The 18399-nt window shown below is 41.5% G+C and overlaps 1 protein-coding gene and 1 long non-coding RNA gene across 6 annotated transcripts in view; one reads left to right on the forward strand and one right to left on the reverse strand.

The window, feature by feature from the left end:
* The window catches only part of LOC310687705, a 36083-nt gene extending 28535 nt beyond the window's left edge, over window positions 1-7548 (forward strand). The window contains exons 3-5 of the long non-coding RNA XR_014516551.1: window positions 453-727; window positions 5819-5977; window positions 7511-7548. This is a non-coding gene — a long non-coding RNA (uncharacterized lncRNA). The remainder of the gene's footprint in view (window positions 1-452; window positions 728-5818; window positions 5978-7510) is intronic.
* Window positions 1-18399, reverse strand: part of NAV3 (neuron navigator 3) — a 426597-nt gene that overhangs the window by 359697 nt on the left and 48501 nt on the right. The gene's annotated exons all lie outside the window — the stretch shown is intronic.

Genomic DNA, 18399 nt, shown 5'->3' on the forward strand with positions numbered 1-18399 from the left:
TGTAGCTTTTAGAAGCTGTCAGCATGTGACAGCAGCCACACCCTGGGAGCCAGCTTTGATTGGTCGGCTAAACTATGGGTCTCCAACTATGGGTAGCCAATGGGTCTCAAACCCTTGCTGAATTAGGGACTTCCCCTGCATGCGAAAACAGGCTCTGGCAGATTGATCAGAGACCAATAGTGGGTCCAGCCAGTGCTATTTTTCTAGAAAAGGAGGTGTCGGAACTCACCATGAACACCCCCCCCCTTGTCCTCTTATAATGTCAACTGCACCCACTTGAGAAAGGCCAGAACTGAGTTCCAGCTGAAAAAAGCCCTGGGTCCAGTGGTCATGAAGATAGTTACTACATGTGTGGGGCAGGGAAGTGAGGGGCAGATTGGGCGTGTTAACCTAAGACGGTAGCCAGTCTAGGAGAAGGAAAACTCTGGTCCTAAACTTCTGCTTCCTTGCAGCTATACTCATTCATGAGAAAGGCTTCAAGAGTAAACCCTGAGGAAAAGTACGTATCTGTTGCCTTTGGGAAAAGAAAAGGCTGAGGAGTAAACCCTACACTAAGACGTTTGGATGGCGTCTTGAACACCTCTTTCCATCAACTCTTGCAGTCAAGCTGGTGCCAGATGTATTGCTTTCCTTTCCTTTGGTCCATATCTGTGAGGCCAAGAGACAGGGTCTTGTCTGGGCAGCCCAGGACCTCCACACACACTGCCCAGGTTTGCATCCCAAAGAGGTAACTTTGGTGATGCTAACACAGCAAAAACAACGTGGGGCGCAGCAATTACAAGTTACATGTCTCTGCAGCTATAGCAGGCACTGTGATTCTACAACGGTTTGAATTCACCCCTGGAGGCACACTCCACTGTCTCTCAAAACAGACAGATGCCAAAAAGGGAGAGATGCTTGTGGGATATTTTGCCTCAGGTGCCAAAGTAACTCTACCAGCAGGGGGCAGGGGGCTGTTCCATCTCAGGCAGAACTATTTGCATCTCAGGCAGCTAAAGGCCCACCTTTGTTACAGGTTATTTTAAACACACACACACAGAGAGAAATTAATATCTGCATTCCCATCTAGTCTTCAATCATACCTTCTCCAGGATGTCATTTTTATAAAAAACTTACAGAACAAAAAGGGAATAGTGTGAGCTTACAAAACTGTTTACAAAATTAATTTTTTAAATCACATAACAAGGCAAAGCAAAGGAAGTCAAGGCACAAAGTAGATTTTCAATGCATAAAGCTTTGTAGAAAAGATCTTTGATGAACAGGTGACAGGGGAAAGCGATCATCTTACTGGAGTGCCATTCAAGCACAGATTTTAGATCGTCACTCCCCCCCCCCCCCAGTTTTTATGTCTAGCCTATTTACAAGTAGAAAATCCATTAAATATACTAGGCATGTTGCGTGGGCTGCACTTTAATTTTTGACATCTATGTATTATTAATGTAATCATCTGAACTATGCACATTCAGAGGACATGGAAAATTAAGAACGATACAGCAATCAGAAATTAAATAAGGAGAGCACGTATTAAAGAGAATAATAAGTTAATTTTATTAAATAAATGAGGTGAATATAACTTCTGAACTAAATGATAATAATTTCATTCACAAAGAAGATCCTTTAGAAATAATATTTCTCTAAAAGCCATTGAAGCATAGGCTGAGTACATAACCCTAATTACAGCCCATTCTTTCCAGAAATTTTTATGGCTTGTCCTTCTTTTTGTTGGATTTTCATTATAAAAAGAAGAAAATGCGCATCTCCCTCACCCATGCCCCATCTTGTCCCCAGTCCTCTCCTTCATCACACTTTTTTTTTTCTTAGCCCTGTAATAAAGCTTTTCTTCATAATTTGTGTTCATTAGAAAGGTAATTATATTTTCAGAAGCCAAGGTGCCAATAAGATAACCTTAACATGTTTATTACAAAAGCAAGAGTACAGACGTGATTTTTTTAAAAGTAGAAAATGGGGTAAAATACACCGCCACTAAGCCAGCCTGGCACTGGGTACAGCAAAGGGCCTACTTTCGGTGGCACAAGTTGAGGGTGGAGAAATGACAGTAGCTGCCTGGCCACTTCCACTGAGAACCCACCCTAGTCAATCTCTCTGAACACATTACAAATGCTGTTGTCACCAATGACCCATCTTGAGATACGTCCCAAGCCATTACTGTGGCAAGATGTCTTCTGGCTCACAGTTGCTTGGAGTAGTATATGTGGACCCCCGCACTTATAGAGCATCTCCCCCCCTTTCTATTAATTCCAATGGGAAGCATAGTTCATTGTCTGCTCCAGAGCTGGCATAGTGTATTGCCATTTGGGTAAATGACCACGGACCAAAGGGGTTTAGGGTGCATCATTTCTGAACCCACCACTGGCAGTGTACCCATGACAGTGGTGGCATTTGCCACTGCCATGGTGAGATCACTAATGGCAAACCTCTTCTCTGCCATGGGAAAAGAAGTCATCAGCATCTAACAGCAGCACTCCCTGGGAACTTACAACTGCCCGCTGTGTGCTTGTGTGCATTTTCTATTACTATTTAGCCCCTTAATGGGAGTTGCAATCCTTATGTGGACTGACTCTTCTCCCAGTAGTATCTGTTTAATGCGTGCAACAATCCCATCATATGTCTTGTGTCTAATTATCTTGTTTAAAATCCCCATAGTCTCATATTATAATTGTGTTACACTGATGTTTTTTCTTTTCATTCATTTTTCATCATTTGGATTCCATAATCAGAAATACTACCAGTTCCGCTTTCTGTTAATTCACTTCAATCCAATATGCCAGGACTCTGCCATTATATAAAGTTGTTATTGCATTATTGAAAGAGATGATAGGAAAGCAACTCCTATCCCACTCCACCCCTGCCGGCACACTCTAAGTGGCATCAGCAAGTATGTGTTGGGTTTATAACCCAGTCCTGCCATCACGAGCTCTGGGTGTTACTCCAGTCAGTTATTTTCATCAGGAGGGAGAAACTGGCCATATGTCTTTTGGATAGCCAAGGCCACTGCAAGCTTAACTACATTCTTGCCAATGTTGTGGCTGCTTTGAAAGAAGACTGGTTACAGGAAGCAGCCAAGTCTAAAACCACTTTGAGGGGTTCTTCCCCCCCCCCCCAATCAAGTGTTGTATAAATCTTATAAAACAAAACAAAACAAAACAAGAGCAAGGATGAGCAGAGGTTGAAAGACAGGAACCAGTGGCAGTTTTGTGGATGAAAAGAGAATATTGGGGGGCCAGGCTATAAAGAAAGGAACAAGAAAGATCAAACCTTTCTCCACCTCAGCCGTTTTCCCTCAAACCCTACATCTAGGTGCTTCTCTCCCAGGAGAGAAGTTTAGTCTGGATACCTAACCAGTTAAATATGGCTAGCACAGCATTCCCCCAACCAGGTCCCTTCACATCAGGTCTAACACATCTAGAGGACACCTGGCTGGGAAAGGCTGGGATCAAGGAAGGTAGGTGGTAGGGATCAAGGAAGGTAGACCAGCAGGACAGGGGAAATATTCAGCATTCCCACATACATGTCCCTGCTGCAAAGCATCTGTATAGGAATTTCCCCCAAGCATTCATTCTGTACAGGAATATGGTACAATTAACTTTCTAGAATACAAGCCATTCTGGAATACAAGCCTTAGAGTTGTCATGCTTAGTTTGCTGCCCAGTACATATTATTCTCTGTGCCATTTCACCAGTTCCTCAAAATGCATTACTCAGTTTGCCAGAATGGTTCATGCTTTCATTAGTTTAGCCCCCAGTAAATAAAACAAAGCTACTACTTCATTACAGCACTGGCTTTTATCTCACAATTATTTTGGATCCCTGAGTATTTTAAGCTTCTCCTCAGCATTTGACATTTAAGGTCCTATCAAATTAATGCTTTCAGCTATCTATATTCACTCATTATTTCAGTCATGCACATTGGCCAGAGGCTTGTCCCATTTAAAATCTCTTTCACATTTGCTTACACAAGCTATTTTATTATTCAGACATTTGGTCCTTTTTATGTTTTCTCTCATTAACACGGAATTTCACAAGTCCTTGGTGAATAATTAGCTGTAGTAGGATCCTTAACTCTCACATATACATTTTTAATTTAGTAAGATGATCACCAAATTACTTCTGTACTATGAAGAATGGCATACAACTTCTGTGCAAAACTACCAAATTAAAATAGAAAACATCACATTTTTTAGGTTAATCACACAAATCCAGATAAGGGAATTTGCACTGGATCAAGGGATAAAACCAAGGAATAAAGGCCATTAGACTTGAGGCAGGCATAAACTGTTTTACAGTACTACTCAAGTATTGGTGTGTTTCAATAATATACATGTATGCGTTTGTTTAAAAGATAGCTTATAATATATTTTTTTAAAAAAATAAGTATTTATTTACTAGTTTCCTGTTGGTTTCTGCTACGAATTCTGATCAACTCCACACCTGCTAAGGTTTAGTAAAACTGCAACATGTGGTGTTCTCACCCTGTTCACTAAGGCTGCATAAAAACCATAACATGACTTACCCCAAAGAATCCTTGGAACTGTAGATTTACCCATCACAGCTACAATGTCCAGCACCCAAAACAAACTACAGTCCCCAAGATTCTTTGGGGGGAGACGTGTACTTTAAACATGTGGTTTGCACGCAGCCCAAAAGCCCCATCTTTTAAATCTTAATTCATGCCATTCTTGTCCCCAAGTATAAAACACCTGCTGAAACACAATTCTTAAGACTTTTTCTCAAGAACTAATCTATTGCCATGAGTTTGGTGATGGGGAGCAAGTAGACTGTATGCGAGACCCTTCTAACTTCTGGATCCAGCAAGTGTTAAAATATAACCCAGGCTAGCTTTCTGTGTTTAGGTAATAGCCTGAGTGATAGACCATTAAGGGAAACAAAGGGAAGAGTAGGGCACCTACAGGTGTGTGATGGCATCTGTGCAGATTTGGTCTTGCACATCTGTAGAAAATTCATTCATCTGGTTGTTGAATTCTTTTCAGTATTCTTCAGACTAGTCTGAAGTAGGGGCTTGCCAAATGCAACCAGAGAGTCACATCTCTCTCTTTCATAAGTAATTCTTATGAAAAAGCTGAACTTTAGACCCCTCTTATGTCATCAGAGGCTGTGGGTGGTGATTCATAGCTGAGTCTATGCAAGAAACAATATTGATACTCTCAGCATGAGACATATGGCAACACTATAGGTAAAAATTTAGTTTGTGACATGAGATGTGTGACTACATTAAGGAAAAAAAGAAAAATTGCATGGAGAAGATCAAGTCTATAGGGAGATCATGTCAGAGAAATGTAATAATGTCACCAATAAAAACCACGAAAACTTTGCAACACAATAGTCACACTGACTATGATATATAGGGTGGAAAGTAGTTTGACAAAGATTTGCTGCCAAAGAAAATACAGCCAATACTCAAAATTCTGTTGAACAATGGGTGTGTAAAATCTCTCTTACACCCATATACGAAATGAATATGACAGCACAGAAATGTTATGGATGTGATACAAGTCATCTATAATGCCAAGCACAGATGGACCATCAACATGGCCAACCATCAAGAAACCAGATGGACTTCTCATCATACAGACTGAGATCAAAGACCAAAACAACTTTTGTGGCAGGTCTGATTTCTGGACCAATGCAATGATGAAACGCATCGATCAGTGTTAGAACAATAGACTTGTGATGGAATGGGAAAGTGTGCTATCAACTCTGAACTCATGGAAGAACAGAAACTGGTTGTGGGCGATGTGGTACAATCAGCAGGAGTCTATAAATAATTATTCTCTCTGCAGGACTGAAAGGATGCTGGTTGTTTGATAATGAACTTCTTCAATTGTACATCTAAAGATTTACACAAAATATTCCAGAACTCACAAAGGGAGGAGGATATTCAGAAACTCAACATAACAGACATGATACAAGCAGTGGTTTGGCAGCATCAAAACAACACGGTGAGTTCTTTCCACACAAACCAAATAATAGGGAATAGGACAGAAATACAGCTCTTTACAGGTTCTGCACCCTACCCATTTTCCTCACTTTTACCAGCACAGCTTTTTGTAAAGAGCGGGGGGGGGGGGTACCCAGTCCTAGCAACCACATTTTCTACGTTGTTGTATCCATCCCTGTCATCTATGAGTTTTTATTGCACTTCTGGAAGAGAAAATATAACAATTCCCCTTTAACAAAGCATCTCTTTTCTTGCCCAAGTGCTATGCAATCTTGTCCTTTTTTGCTATAGAGTATAAAAGAGCTTCACCCTTGTTCCTTTCATGAAGAGGAACCATTGTCTATGATACATACACATGAGAGATAATGGACAATTTAATCGAGGATATGCTGTGAATGGGGAACAGATACTGAGAAGCAACTATCTCCAACAGCAACATTCTGCCCTGTTACATCAGAGATACCATAAGAAAGCCAGCCCTCCATTTGCCAATGCTACTATCACTGCAACATAGGAAATGTCACCAAAAGGCAACAGGGCCAAAATCAGCTATCAGTTTGTACATCAGATGATTGTGAACTGTCACTACAGAACTATTATTAAAAAAACAGAATTATATCTCTTTTGTGGCACTTGTGCAGTTTTGATTCTCCTTCTACTGCCATGCTCAAGGGGGCAAAGTTGGGATAGAAATCAAACAGCCAGCCGTCTTATAATATAAGCTGCAAATGATCCCCATAAACTGTTAGATACAAGTAGTTCCCATTCTAATTCCATCAATATATACAATATTCTATCACTTGTAATTTGGAAGATACCTCTGGAATTCAAAGGCAAGAATTAGTAAGGTAAGTACAACAGATGCCAGGCTTCTAAAAATATGCACCATATATTAATTAATAAACCATCAAATGGAAAAGGTTCTTTGTAATATTTGAGCACAACATGGTCTACTTGTGCACTGGAAACTGGAAAACACTTCAGCCCAATTCAGTTGTTTCCCCCTCAAGTAATTCTCATCATGTGAGGAGAGAGAATGGGAGCCTCTTCAGTGAAACTCCTTCCAGGGAGTCTTCTCTACTGATGTATGCTCTCTGCAAAATTGAAAGCCCTGGTAATTCAAATTCTAGATTGCATGGGAAGCCAACATGAGTATCATGAACTTGTTGCATAGGATGCTACTGGGTTGGGCTATCAGGAAAGCCACGAAAAAGGTGGAGGTAGCAATTGCCCCTCCTGCTCTGCTGTGCATGTAATTGAGAACATGACTTAATATGGCTTAACAGGAATCACAGAGGATAAGCTTTTTTATTGTTTTCATTCCTAGTTAAGTACAGATGGATCAGTTTAAACAGCTGGACTAACCAATCAGCAAGCTAAGCATATGCTTAGGGCACCAGCAAACATATAGAAAGATGTTTATGGGGGGGGGGGCACAGATTAGGAAAAGCATCCTGGGGGAAATCAGGATTTTTGTTAGACTTTCTTCACTATACACACTTCCTTGATTTCTCTGTTCTCTTTTTATTGCAAGCAACTCCCCACTTGTGTGGGGATTCTGCTCCTGGTGGCTGGACACCCGTAAGTCTGGCCCCCTTGTGGTGTCAAAAATGTGTGTGGGTGTGCATGGACATGCACGTTTGATTTGCCTGTACGTAACCCCACCTAAGCCAGGAGATGTCATGCTAATATAGCATCTGTTTTCCTTGCATGATTTTGATCTATCATGTGTTGCACACAACACACACGTATGTACATTTCAGCATACATGTAAATTTTGTGTTATTTCGGGGGGGGGTATTTTAAGGTTTAGTACTGTTTTTATTCTGAATTATATATACAGGACACCATAATATTTTAAGTGTTTAGGGCCCGTAAAGGTCTTAATCTGGTTCTGAATGTAAATTTCAAAAAAGAAATAGTTATTGGATTTTATTTTAAAGGCATAATTTACAGTCCCAAGGAAACAAGGACATGCGGACCCCAATCAAATATTAAAACTTAATAGCATGGATATTTAATACAAAACATCACACAAAGAAAAAGGAAGGTAGATCTTATGGTATTTAGAGAAGTACTTTTGAGCATCTTGGGTTTTTGTTACTGCAATTCCAATGCACACTTCTACTTTACTTCATGTATAGAATTGCTAATTCTATACAGGATTTAAATAAGATATCATTCCTAAGCTATTATGCTCTGACATTATGCTCTGACATTGAGAATGTTCTCATTTTAGACATATTCAAGCATACCTAAAAATTCAAGCAATTTTTCTTGAACTAGTACCAGGCTGCACAGAATGCAAAGATGAATGCTAAGCTTGTGATCAGACCAATCAAATGAAACCATAAATAAAGAACAGCAATGATTTTAGTACTGCTTTAACATCCTCTTAGTATGAGCTACATATATCAAAGTCAAGCAGTATGCTGTGACAATGCTCAAGATGTTGGATTCCGATAACCTCTAAAGTCAGTCTGAATGCCAGTGTTTACTGTCACTGCAGTTAACTTTACAGCCAGGCATACCAATCATTATATTTATATGCACATGTGCGCACACATACATACACACAAAGAGAGATAGAGAGAGTCAGTTAATGAAGACAAGCTCCAACATCCATAATGAGACCAGACTTGTCTGTTCCATATGCAATTTATATGTTCTTTGCTAGCTCAACAAGGTTGATGGCAATCTATAGGAATGTAATAAACTGCCTTTTCAGGGGACAACCCTAATACTAAAGTAAACAATTAATTGTTTAACCAATTTTGTTTTAATTTGAAAAACCTCAGCATCAGTGATGATGTACAAATTAAATACAGTTGGTACCTCGGGTTACATACGCTTCAGGTTACAGACTCTGCTAACCCAGAAATAGCACCTCAGGTTAAGAACTTTGCTTCAGGATGAGAACAGAAATCATGCTCCGGCAGCACAGTGGAAGCGGGATGCCCCATTAGCTAAAGCGGTGCTTCAGGTTAAGAACAGTTTCAGGTTAAGAATGGACCTCCGGAACGAATTAAGTACTTAACCCGAGGTACCACTGTAATGGTTCCAAGAATGACAAAAAGCTATGAAAAAAAGAATTAAAATATCCAGACGAAACCTCATGGCTTATATACATCATTGTAAATGGCTTTTACAAAGCAGAAAGCAACAACAACAAAATAGCAATCATTCTGTGCTTAATATGTCTTCTGGCATAAAGGTGTGAGTGCATTTCTGAATACCATAAAATATGTGAATGTAACATTATTATAAAACAGGTGAAAGCCCATCTTGATAGAATGACTAGTGCTGGGCTGAAAATGCTCCCCAGCACCTTCCTAGACCTATCAATTTCTCATGAAAGAGGGGGATGTTTCTGGATACACTTCCAGGAGAAGACACTGAATTCTAGTAATTTGGTGGGTGCTGATGGCTTATCATTAAAGAAACTCATAGGTATCTTGCCTTCCCAATTTATTTCTAGCTTCCATTTTACTGGTAAGTAAATCAAGAAAGATTTTACTTTCTTGGGCTCCATGATCACTGCAGATGGTGACAGCAGCCACAAAATTAAAAGACGCTTGCTTCTTGGGAGAAAAGCAATGACAAACCTAGACAGCATCTTAAAAAGTAGAGACATCACTTTGCCAACAAAGGTCCGTATAGTAAAAGCTATGGTTTTCCCAGTAGTGATGTATGGAAGTGAAAGCTGGACCATAAAGAAGGCTGATCGCCGAAGAACTGATGCTTTTGAATTATGGTGCTGGAGGAGACTCTTGAGAGTCCCATGGACTGCAAGAAGATCAAACCTATCCATTCTTAAGGAAATCAGCCCTGAGTGCTCACTGGAAGGACAGATCCTGAAGCTGAGTCTCCAATACTTTGGCTACCTCATGAGAAGAGAAGACTCCCTGGAAAAGACCCTGATGCTGGGAAAGATGAAGGGCACAAGGAGAAGGGGACGACAGAGGATGAGATGGTTGGATAGTGTTCTCGAAGCTACCAGCATGAGTTTGGCCAAACTGCGGGAGGCAGTGGAAGACAGAAGTGCCTGGTATGCTCTGGTCCATGGGGTCATGAAGAGTTGGACATGACTAAACGACTTAAAAACAACAACAAATATTGTTGCCTAGTCTCTACTCAATGTCTATAGTCTCTACTCCCTTTCCTGTACACATCTCCCAGATTCAATCCCAGCCTAGTTCGCTTCCCATGATTCCTATATATCCCCTGTGGGCTTTTAAACTGGCAACTTTGAGTGAATTCAGGTTTTAAGATAATGGGTGAAAAAGTACATGATAAAGTACAAAGGTTAGTCTGTGGGTGTTTAGGTAATGGTAAAGGTAAAGGGACCCCTGACCATTAGGTCCAGTCGTGACCGACTCTGGGGTTGCGGCGCTCATCTCGCTTTATTGGCCAAGGGAGCCAGCGTACAGCTTCCAGGTCATGTGGCCAGCATGACTAAGCCGCTTCTGGCGAACCAGAGCAGCGTATGGAAACGCCATTTATCTTCCCCCTGGAGTGGTACCTACGGTATTTATCTACTTGCACTTTGATGTGCTTTCGAACTGCTAGGTTGGCAGGAGCAGGGACTGAGCAACAGGAGCTCACCCCGTCATGGGGATTTGAACCGCCGACCTTCTGATCGGCAAGCCCTAGGCTCTGTAGTTTAACCCACAGCGCCACCCGCGTCCCTCTGTGGGTGTTTACCATTCTCTAAATGTTATAACCCTTTGATAATATATTCACCACCAGAGAAAGATGCCCGTGGTACTGACTTTCTGCAAGACAGAAGGGGTTCTCAGGTAAACACTGAAGTGATAACTGGGTTGGGCACCTGGATATAAACTGTACAGCCTCTCCCAGCTTCAAGTGAAAGAACCTATTAGGCATAAGAGAAGCAAGCTTAATTCTTCTTCTACTCATTCTAAAGGTTACATTAACCTTTTTCAAAAAAAACCAAGGTAACAGACATTTGGGTGTAAAGGGGAAAGGAAAACCTAGTTCAGAGAAACAGTGTATTTCGTGATCCCTTTAAAGTTTTTAAAATGTTTTTTTCTTGAAGCAGGCAGTTTGCTACCTAGATTAAATGTCATTTAAAGTTCATTTGTGAATAAGAATTCCATCTCTCAATTCTAGTTTACCACATGGAGGTGGCAGTCAAATTCTATCAGCTTACAAAGTCGAAGCTTGCAATCTTATGCACACTTACCAAGAAATAAGTCTCATTTAATTCAAATGGGGTTTACTTATGTGTAGAGGGTTGCACTATTAAGGGTGCAATACTGTGCAAGCAAAGTACAATACTGAAGCCTGATGTATGCTTCCATGAAAGCAAGTCCCACTAAAGTCAGCAAGGCTTACCGTATTTTTCGCCCCATAAGACGCACCGGCCCATAAGACGCACCTAGATTTTAGGGGGGAAAATAAAGGGGAAAAAATTTATTTCCCCCCCCCCCAGGTGCGCTGCGCTACACCAGGAGCTTGGGGCGTGCGGAGCTCAGCGCGCCCCAAGCTTCTGCGTGCCGGCAAGGTCTCCGCTAGCGTGGGAGAGCCGGGCGCCTCTCCCAGGGCTAGCGGACCCCTGCGCTAATCCAGAAGCTTGGGGCATGCTGAGGTCAGCGCGCCCCAAGCTTCTGCATGCCGGCAAGCAGTCCGCTGCCGCCCCAAGCCTCCCGCACCTGGCAGGAGGTCCCGCCGGGTGCGCAAGGCTTGGGGCGGCAGCGGACTGCTTGCGCGCACCTAGAAGCTTGGGGCGTGCTGAGGTCAGCGCGCCCCAAGCCTCTGCATGCCGGCAAGCAGTCCGCTGCCGCCCCAAGCCTCCCGCACCCGGCAGGAGGTCCCGCCGGGTGCGCAAGGCTTGGGGCGGCAGCGGACTGCTTGCCGGCATGCAGAAGCTTGGGGCGTGCTGAGGTTAAAAAAGGGAAAGTCTCGGCTGTTATAATTTACCACGTCCATTGTGTGAAGCAAAGAGAGGAGTTTCCACAGTTTAGATGCTTCATTGATACTTGTTGGAAACAAGTAAATGGGAATACTGATTATAGATATAAATCTGCTTTGGCATAGGCACTGGATTTGTATCCTCAATCACGCAATCCAATTTTGGGCTGATAACTCCATCGGGGTCAATCCTGGCGTTAAAGTTTCCCCCATTATGCAAATCAAATAGGCTGATCCTGCCATTTGAAGTATTTTACAGTCCGTGAGCCCCCGTCTGGACTTTTGGACAGAACCCTACCTTTGGACCCCTTTACTGGGGTACCCTGAATTTTTGTTATGGATCCAGGGGTGAGGCACCAGCTCCCTGTTGCTTTGGACTAAGGATCCAACCAAATTCCTCCCACACACATCCCTATGGCAGCCCTATGCCAAGCCACCACCACCTGCAGATGGTAAGCAGTTTCTCTGTAATTGATTATTATGAATATTTGATTCAGAACAAGAGGTAGTACTCAAAAGGAGCCATGAAAGGTTTTCCATTTGTGCACCAGGTGTTGTGAATTCCTTACTTCCACTTCCTATAGCCACTCATGCCACTTCTGAAGAAATAACTAGTGCGAGACACTGGAGTCAGAATGGGAAAGCTGACCATTCATCTCTGGAATACTTGAAACTTGGCCAGAATAAACATAGGGTGTATTTCCTATTAAAACATGCCCATTGAAACCAAAGCCTACTGATTCAAAACTTCAGTGCAAGTTGCAACAGAGACTGTAATTTAAAAACAACCACCACCAAACTAAGAAATAGTCTCTTCCCCAGGGTAAACAAAACTTACTCTCTATCTCCACCATTCCATTCCATTACTGGACTGGATGTCTACTACTAAAGACAGAGAGTGTTACATCAGCTTGCTTTTAACCACCATTTACATCACTAAGAAATATCAAATGCAGTTCCATCACAAATAAAAGCAAACTGATATCCATCTGTCTGTGCAGTATGAGGTCAACAGTAAGTTCCATTAATTTAACTGGAATTTGCTTCCACATATGCATGTTTCATCTGATAGCTTAATTGTTCAGCTAAACAATTAACACAAGTTTAGGCAATATACCTTCCATTAACTGTTCCAGTGTAATACTTTACATACAAGCAAGAATTTGATTCAAAAGCCTTGTTTTTCTTGTTCATGTTATCCAAATTGCTTATTTCCCCATAATGAAAATAGGATGGTATATGCAAGTGTTGATTATTGTAAAATTCCTTTATCTAAAATAGAAAAGGCATACCTACAGTACTTCTCTTTCATTTCCAGTTAAGAAGGAATCATCTACTCACATCCAATTATAGTACCAAGTTATCAATTAACTGTCAAGTTAAAGAACCTTCAGAAGCAACCTCTAAACCTACACAAATTTCTTCCTAAGCAGAGTCAAGTCATGTTGCACATTGTTGTAAAGTTCAGATTTTTAAAAGCCCAATACTCTTCAAGTCTCCCACACCCACTAGTGATCAATGAAAAGACATATTGATTTTAAGATTCTTACCACAGAAGGATGCAAGACACAAGAGAATTTCATTTGAAGAGTTACTGACGTCATCTAGGTCACAGAATGTCAGTATCTATTATTTCTCAAATAGAGAGGCATGTAGCAGTAAACACATTATTGTAACTTCCAGAAACAGCATCTTGACAGCTATTATTATTAAGATGCAACTACGCCGTGAACCATGCTGGCAAACAGGTACTGAATATTTGATAGTGTTACGTGCTTGCCAGACTCTTCTCAATTCCTAGATGACATAAGTGATAGAATTTAATCAAGGCTCGGGGTGTTAAACTGGGTGTCAGACACTGAGTCCCTGGACCCAGCAGGTGGTAAAAGCTAAATAAGCCAGGCTAGCTTCTATGTCTAGCTTCTTGCTTATTTAACTTATATGCAGAATTCATCATGCGAAAGGCTGGGCTGGATGAATCCCAAGCCGGAATTAAGATTGCCGGAAGAAATATCAACAACCTCAGATATGCAGATGACACAACCTTGATGGCAGAAAGTGAAGAGGAATTAAAGAACCTTTTAATGAGGGTGAAAGAGGAGAGCGCAAAATATGGTCTGAAGCTCAACATCAAAAAAACGAAGATCATGGCCACTGGGCCCATCACCTCCTGGCAAATAGATGGGGAAGAAATGGAGGCAGTGAGAGATTTTACTTTCTTGGGCTCCATGATCAGTGCAGATGGTGACAGCAGTCACGAAATTAAAAGACGCCTGCTCCTTGGGAGAAAGGCGATGGCAAACCTAGACAACATCTTAAAAAGCAGAGACATCACCTTGCCAACAAAGGTCCGTATAGTAAAAGCCATGGTTTTCCCAGTAGTGATGTATGGAAGTGAGAGCTGGACCATAAAGAAGGCTGATCGCCAAAGAATTGATGCTTTTGAATTATGGTGCTGGAGGAGACTCTTGAGAGTCCCATGGACTGCAAGAAGATCAAACCTCTCCATTCTGAAGGAAATCAGCCCTGAGTGCTCACTGGAAGGACAGATCGTGAAGCTGAGGCTCCAATACTTTGGCCACCTCATGAGAAGAGAAGACTCCCTGGAAAAGACCCTGATGTTGGGAAAGATGGAAGGCACAAGGAGAAGGGGACGGCAGAGAATGAGATGGTTGGATGGTGTTCTTGAAGCTACTAGCATGAGCTTGATCAAACTGCGGGAGGCAGTGGAGGACAGAAGTGCCTGGCGTGCTCTGGTCCATGGGGTCACGAAGAGTCGGACACGACTAAACGACTAAACAACAACAACAACAGCTTCTATGTGCAAGTACCTGGGTGATGGGTCATCAAGAGAACAAAGGAAAGGTAATGGGTCATTAAGGAAGCAAATATGAACCCTGAGCACCTGGAATGCTGTCGGGCATTTTGAGGGGCTGTAGGGTTGCTGAGCGGCATGTACAGCCCTCAAAACGCCAGCTAAGCAAGTTTTAGTGATGTTCCCCAACAGCTTTTGGCAGGTCTCCTAAAAGAAAAGCTCCACAACTTTGAGCAATCTTTTAAAAAAAGCTCCACCCCAGGTGGTGGCAAGAGTTGCTATGCCACTGGCTCGGAGACTGGGATGACATGGTACAATACAGAACCTGGTCTAGTTTTAAGGCTGTTCTGTAACATTTATCCAATGTAACCATAGGTTAACAGAGACCTGTTTTCACTGGAGAAAACTTTATCATTCTTTACTTTCCATAGTGGGATTTTTGGTGTTGTCGCTCAGAAAGCCATTAGCCCTAGGGTGTGGTTGTTTGTTTGTGGTTGGCTGTGGTGAACTTTGTTTACATGTGTGAGTGGGTGTTTTTGAACCAGGTTAGCCAGATTGATTCGTATGCTGTTGGCAGGTTCTTGTCGTTGTCTTGTTGGGCTGTGTGTGTGATAAAGGGGAGCCATACACAGTGAAGACATCTTCTTCTATTTGTCCCCGTATCAGTTTCAGTTTATTGGTTAGCTTTTCTAATAAGGCTGTTTCCCATACTATTTGATACCATTGGTCCATGCTTGCTTACTCCTGACAAGTCTCTCCAATGTCCTGGTTATGACCTCTCTAACCACCAAAGAAATATAAGCGAATAGTAAAGAGAACCTGCACAAGCCATGCTGCCACAAAACCCCAAACATACACTAAGTAGAATAGAAACATTGCCACCCAACCCCACTCACCATACCTCCCTCCACCTCTTTCCCCCTTTTCTTCCTAATGTAACACTAATGTCTCAGCAAATGAAATTGATCTGTAGAAAATGTAACTTGAAAAAAGAGACATTGCACATACTTTCATAAACCAAGAAATCTTTAATTGCCATCAGCCCCTCATTGCAGAAAAAATAATAATTACAGTGGTGCCCCGCAAGACGAATGCCTCGCAAGACGAAAAACCCGCTAGATGAAAGGGTTTTCCATTTTTCGATGCGCTTCGCAAGATGAATTTCCCTATGGGCTTGCTTCGCAAGACGAAAACGTCTTGCGAGTCTTGCGATTTTTTTCACTTCCCCCCCCCTTTTTCTAAGCCGCTAAGCCGCTAATAGCCTTTTAGCCTCTAATCCGCTAAGCCTTTAATAGCCGCTAAACCGCTAAATCGCTAATAGCGCTAATCTGCTAAGCCGCTAATAGGGTTGCTTCGCAAGACGAAAAAAACGCTAGATGAAGAGAATCGCGGAACGGATTATTTTCGTCTTGCGAGGCACCACTGTATACCATTGGCATACTGAATTATGTTGAATGTCAGATGGTCTGCAGGAAGGAAAACAAGATGACAGACACAGATTTTCCTCTGTGTCAGCATCTTGAATTTCAAATATTTCTTATTGATATACTATCATTTCAGTGCCTCATTTGTGTAGGTTACCAAACTCCCAAAGGCTCAGTAGCCACTGCAAAGATTTCTCTAAGCCGATTGATGTATTGTGTAGTTTGGTGTAAATGGATAAAAGCAGGATGCTTCATCTTCTGATGGGAAGAAAGGTCTTCTTCATTCCCTTCCCTGTTATGGAACCCAGGTTGTGGAACTCCCTCCCTAGAGAGGTTCAGTTGATCTGTCTTTTAATGAGTCCCCACCCCCCTCTAATGGCACTGAGCTTTTAGCATGTGTTGAAATTCTGTCTTCCTGTGGTGTTTATTTTAAAACTGAAGTACTGAATCCTGATCTTCATTTTTAATTTTCTGAAATTATTTGTAGCATTATGAACAACTTTATTGTGTTTTACATATTTTATTTTATTTTTTAAGCTTCTTGGGTTTATAAATAAAGAAAAGCATGGTATAACTAACAATTCACTCTCCCATCTAGTTCACCCTCAGAAGAATGAAGCTTGCACCAATGAAAGGCAGAAAGAGTTCCCCCTTTCCCACAGTTCCAATTTTTCCCCCTCTCTTCATTGTACTTGCATTCAGCAATGTCTCAATAAATCTTCAGAGAAAGTTTTCACCAAGTAACCCAATACTGCTGCAAAATTTGAGCATCACATGTCTAGATATCATACAGTGCAGTAGAATGTCAAACATCTGAAGCATGTTGCTTCCCTAACATCAGCTCTCTGATCAATCTTAGGTTACTAAGCACTTTCAGCTACTTGCTACAATGAAGCTAAGGCTCTTATTTCACCTACACCTTCTTGCAAATGTTGCCCCAAAAAATCAATATGTTCTTGTTTGATTTTTTTATTATTATTATTGAACTTTGTGGGCTGGTAACAAAAGCTAATCATCACAATTCCATGAGAGAAGGGGAAGAAAGTAAAAATAATCACCCACTGTGCAAAAGGAGGGCAGACTTTCACCGCATGAATCTACTATGACTGCTAGGCTACATTACCCTTGAACCTGTGAATGTCAAAACAGATTTAAATGTAACCTTTCATTGACTTTCTTTTAAGAGTTCAGAGTCACAATGTGAAAGTTCACATTAGCACAATGTTCATTTTCTAACTATATCTGTAACTTACAGGTTATGAGGAATACTATGCTATGATAGTGGAAAGATGAATACTTCAAATAGAGACATTTTAAGACAAATTTCTGTAAATTCGAGTGAAATTTAATCTTAAAGACACAGACAAATCCAGCCAATGAAAATGCTGTGAATAATTTAAGATTATATTCCCTTCAATAATAAATTATGTAGATTTTTCATGATAAAATTGTTCATTTTTATAGCCATAGTGACTAACGATGTTTGAACTAGAGTCCTTTATAAAAGTGGCATTTTAATTCAGATTTCCATTATACATGTCTTGCTGTGATCCCGCTGAAAAGTATTATGAGTTTAGGAGAGAGGGAGTAAGGATCCTTCTAACCCCTGTGTTATGTACTGAGTTGAATAGAATCCAAACTGCAGCAGTCTGATTGGTCCTAGAACAATAGGATCCAAAATGCAGCAGTCTGATTGGTCCTAGAACAATAGGATTCAGAATGCAGCAGTCTGATTGGTCCTAGAACAATGCAGCAGTATGATTGGTCGGCAGGAGCCACCCAATCCAGCTCCAGATAGAAGTGAATCCACAACCTGATTGGCCTACAGGAGAATTCCGGAATTAGCCAATCACGTGCAGCCCATTGTGTAAATAATGTATATAAAGCAGATACTTTGAGGGGACCTCCATTCCCTCCTCACCACTATGAGCTGAATAAAGAACATGAAATCCACTCTCAACTCTGAGTATATTTCACCCTGGATCCAGCAAATGTTAAAATATAAGCCGGGCTGGTTTCCTGTGTTGAGGTGATGGCCTGAGCAATAGGCCATTAAGAGAACAAAAGAATATGGCTCTGTGTGAGATAGCAAATGGCTCCCTCAACTCAGAGACAGTTAGCAGGACAAAGCTAAGTTTAGAGTTTGCAGTGATGTGACCTAAAGGAAAAACCAGCAAGCTGGAGAGAGAGTCAGAAATCAACGTTTGACGTCTGTTTGTGGGGCTGATGCTGTGTATGAATACATAAATA

Source organism: Podarcis liolepis (genome assembly GCF_965112155.1).
Source record: "Podarcis liolepis genome assembly, chromosome: 10".
In the NCBI taxonomy this organism is placed as follows: domain Eukaryota; kingdom Metazoa; phylum Chordata; class Lepidosauria; order Squamata; family Lacertidae; genus Podarcis; species Podarcis liolepis.